The 4,723-nt window shown below is 40.4% G+C and overlaps 1 non-coding gene across 1 annotated transcript; it reads left to right on the plus strand.

Annotated features, from left to right (window-relative positions):
* The first annotated feature begins 237 nt into the window (after positions 1-237).
* trnac-gca lies at positions 238-309 on the plus strand. The gene has a single exon. It is a non-coding gene; the product is annotated as a tRNA-Cys (tRNA).
* Positions 310-4,723: the final 4,414 nt, after the last annotated feature.

A 4,723-nucleotide genomic window follows, 5' to 3' on the forward strand; every position in this document is an offset into this window, starting at 1 on the left:
GATAGATGCCTGGTGATTCCTTAGATTTGAGTCTGCAGTTGTAAATATCAATAGTTAGTTTTTACCTTTAATAAGCCTTCAGTTAGCTAGACAAAGCAATTCATGTTAGTATAATAACTAACTATTAAGATGTAACAATCTGTGGCAACTGAAACCCTTTATAAGGTATGTTTTAGTATGTGAACATCCATTCATAATGTGAGATCTGCTCAATCAGATTTAGGGAGCAATGTGGAAGGGGGTATAGCTCAGTGGTAGAGCATTTGACTGCAGATCAAGAGGTCCCCAGTTCAACTCTGGGTGCCCCCTGTTCCACTGTGGTGACATAAATACTTCTTTTGTCCCGTGCTGCAAGCTGAAGCCAAATATCAAACAGTGTGCAGGGAATGTGGTGTAGAGAAGTGCAGCTCAGACACTTTCTAGCTCAACTCCAGATGCCCCCTGAATCTGTGTACATATAACTCAAGTACCACTTTTTACCTTGTGCTTTCTCACAGTCCAGAAGGTGGAGCTTTGCACTGGGAATGGTGTTTATGTACATAGCTCTGTTTTGAGTGTCCATGGCAGCCACTGAGAAGCAAACAGAGAAGAGATAGCGGTTGCCAAACACAAAGAAATAACTACACAGTTTAAAATTTAAACCTTCTTTTCAGAGATGACACGTTTTTCACTAAAAGACTTTGATGTACTGTACTGTACCATCGAGGGCTATCCAACACTTTATGAATAACTAGCATAGATATTAGAGGGTGATATAGTAACATTTAAATGATTTCTGGTCTCCTATTAAACAGCACTTGAAGGAGAACAAAGGTGGCTCTTCGCATCCTTTATTAGTGTTCCTCATAAATGATTTCATGTTTTTTACCACTAGCTCTTATTTTGGAGGGCCACGACATACAGAGGGCAGCTTTAAAACAAAGGAAAAGGTTAACAAGGCATTCAGTTCAGCACAGAAAAAGTAAAACAGAAGAAGTAATTAATGTCTGTTTGGTGTTAACAAATCAAAGGTTTCTCATGAGGGCAAAATGACACTGCTTAATTTCAATGTAGCTATGACAAGAATACAAATGTGCAACCCCATCTTTTGTGTTTGTGCGGCTGTAGTCCAGTGCACATATACACTACCATCTTGCTCTTATCCAATGCAGGATTTTGTATGCTTTCACAAGAGGAGTGACAAAATGCTAACAAGCAGTGGAAGGCAGGAACAACCCCCCCACAGAACAAAAGATTTACAGACTTCAACACAAGGGTCAATTACTGTACGCGCACACACAAAAACGCACAATTTCTTCATTTATTGATGAGATTGATTTTTTTGTACTCAGGGGTACATCCCTGCCAGCTGTTGTGTACAGGAGCTGATTAGAGAGAAGATTTATGACTGACCGTGAAAAATGGCTCTCTGAGCTCGGCTAGATTGACCTCATAGGGAGGCTGCATGGCGAAAAGACAAATGGGTTAATCGAGGTAAAGCAGGGACAGAGGGAACAAGATGAAGGGGGACATAAGAGCATTAGGCTGCTCCTGTGCGGAAGCCTCGCTTTACTGTGAAGCTCATTGTCTCGAGCCAAAGCGGACCTGAGATCTGCCAACTGCGCTCATCCCGCTCTGCTTTTGTCAGGGCGGACACTTTTCAACCAACCTTACAGATGACAAACAGATTTAAAGGGAGGTATTAATAGAACATAAATCACAAACAGGTCCCTGAGGTTGTAATATAATGCAACAACACTAATGAGTGACTGATTAACAGCTGCCCTATTAAAGTCGACCCTTTCTTGGCACCTGACATTTCACTTTAAACAAGTTAATAGCTTAACTTCCACCCCTCTAGCTAGCGTGAAATTGGCACTTAAAGCATCACGAATCGTGGACTTCTATTTAGGGTGTGACAATGAGTCAATCAGTTATGAACACGCATGACTTCCTGCTGAAATTAATTAGCATTGTGTAATGAAATGTGGCTTTCGCCCTGCGGCAGCAGGCTATTTAAGTCAGACATCTTAGAGGAGGGTCGGCTGACTTCGGGAACCAAGCTCTGTGTTTCTGCGTCCGATGGCAGCAGCCCCACACACACATGCTGCCAGGAAGGAGAGCACACACAGGCCAAATGCCACTGCCAACCACAGTTGAATTTGTTTACTACAGATAAGTAGAGACATCCTTGCCATCACAGTGACTGAATGCTGAGAAGATGATTTTGGCTGAGCTACTGTAGAGGAAGAGGAGGGGGGACGTCTGTGCGCTCAAGGCTCATGTTTGGCGTGAATGCATGTGCTTTAACACACTTACATGTTCCCTTATGATGCACGGAGCAACTCTACATTCTAATTAAGGTTATATTTGGGTTAAGCTGTTGACATGAACCCCTGATAATCTGCAACTGAGTCTCCCTGTTGACATGAATGATTCACTCAAAACCAATATCCTTGCCCACTTATGGTGTCTGGTCCGTAGACCGAGCAGTCTGTCCCCTCCCTCTTTTTTTTTTTTGATTGCAATTTCTCATGTATCAATTTTTGCATTAATACATGGGAAACAAAGTCCAAAGAATGTAATCTCTCAAGAAAGAAGTAGTTTCCATGTAATAAATATAAAGACATGGTGTTGGAAGTCTTTTACGGGAGATAACCTATGCAATGTTCTTGTTGAAATGCACCTACAATCATTTAATGCTGAGTTTGTGCAGTTGGTCAAAAAGTTAAAGTAAAACAATTTTCTCACAGAGGAACAGGAATTATACAGTACCTTCTGTTTCTTTCTTTCCTAAAAATGTGCACCACATACATCTCAGAGAGGAGAATATCTCAGAACATTTTCTCTTCTTATAGCAGCCGTTTGTTTCATGCCTCGGGGGAATAATTAACCCTCTGCTGGGAGCTGGTAGGGGTTAAGCATCTTGCCCAAGGATGCTTTAGCACATCCTTCCAGTTGTGGCACACCCAATCACAAAAAAAACCTACCAATGTGCGGACAGATACTGACCCTGACCCTGTTTCTTCCACAGGACATAATTTATATTTCTATCTGGCCATGGCTAGAACATGAATGACAGGGGACAAGGATCCCCCGGGCTATTATACTTTAATATCTGGGTAATAAGTCAGTGCCAGTGCATAGCATTCATCAGCCATCATCCACTTTCATCTGACTGCACCATGGACACTATCACTGCACTGTACTTCCCCGGAGGAGCAAAGCAGGCTGACTGAGGACCCCAGCTGCAGGAAGGGCCAAGGTTTATCAAACCAAAATACTAAGAGACAGAGTTGATACAGAGTTCAGCCTGAATTCATTCAAATAGCGACATACATGTCCCTATAAAGGGATAGCAGTGTGTGGCAGTAACCCTACTTTTAGCCATACTACCGTATAGATCTAGGGATTGCAAAGTCGGTCCGCATCAGTCCAGACTTAAATATCTCTACAGCTATTGGATAGATTGTCACAACATTCGGTAAAGACATTCATGGTTCCCAGGAGAGGAATCCTAATGACTTCCTCTGACCTTTCGTCTAGCACCACTATGAGGTTTTGGAGATAGAAAAAGGTCTTCACAACCACTGGATAGATTGCAATTAAATGTGCTGCAGATATTCACGTCCCCATCAGGATGAATTGAACTTCGGTGATATTCTTAATATAATACAACAATAAACCTGCATAAAGCTTATGTGTTGCTTTCTATAGTTGTGGCCAAAGTGCATGATGACTTATAAGTATTATAATATAATGTGCGAATTATATTAAACTAATTTGGTGGCACATTAATGGCATCTTTACTTTATACAATATCAGCATCTTCTTATTGCCCAGTTTTACTAAAGCAATTCTTCTAATGGTGGTAAGAGACGAATATGGAGGCGAGAGAGAGGCAGCCACTAGAGGAAGTGTATCTTTGTCAGCAGTATTAAGCTGAACTTTTGCAACTGGGGATGTCAGTCAAAGTTTGGATGGTTAATATGTGAGGAGAATTTACTGAAATACATTATTTTTCTTCACATTCAACCCTAATTAACTCATGTGTCAGTGTCAGGTGGCAGTGTTTGAACCAACCTCAGTCATTGGGTTTATTTTACATTTTAATATCACTTTAACAGTGTCACAAAAGTATTCTCTCCAGGCATTTATTTATTCATTTCTAGCATCCTCTGCACATCCCTGATCAGCATGCTAGCACTGTCATTGTGAATAGGTTAGCATTTAGCTCAAAGCACTGCTGTGCCTAAGTAGAGGCTCATATTGCGACTAGCATGGCTGTAAACTCTGATCTTTCAATTATAAATAGGGCTGGAAGATATGATAAAAAACCAGATTGCAATTATTTTGACAGATATTGCAATTGCGATATAATTCAAGATTAGTGGGAATTATTATTTTACCTGAAATTATTATTTTCTCTCACGTGTGCCTCTTTATGAGACATTGATTAGCCTTTAAGCTAAGTCATCTTGGTTATTTAACTGAAGATATATTTCCTCTCTACTTTTCCTATTTGTTTTATTTTTAATTATCTCTTTGGGAATAGAGTCAACGTTTAAATTATTTGGTATGGCATAGGAAGGTCTGTATGAATATCAATCAGCTAGTGACTGAAAAACACATACAGTAACTCTGCCTCAGTCCATATATTTTATTTTTTTTGCAGAAACACATTTCTTTATTATTGCTGGTTGAGGTGTTTTCTCTTTGAGCTATCTTTTATTGAGAGTCATTG

This window comes from Morone saxatilis, unplaced genomic scaffold (genome assembly GCF_004916995.1).
Source record: "Morone saxatilis isolate NCDOM2014 unplaced genomic scaffold, NCSU_SB_2.0 Contig14, whole genome shotgun sequence".
In the NCBI taxonomy this organism is placed as follows: Eukaryota; Metazoa; Chordata; class Actinopteri; family Moronidae; genus Morone; species Morone saxatilis.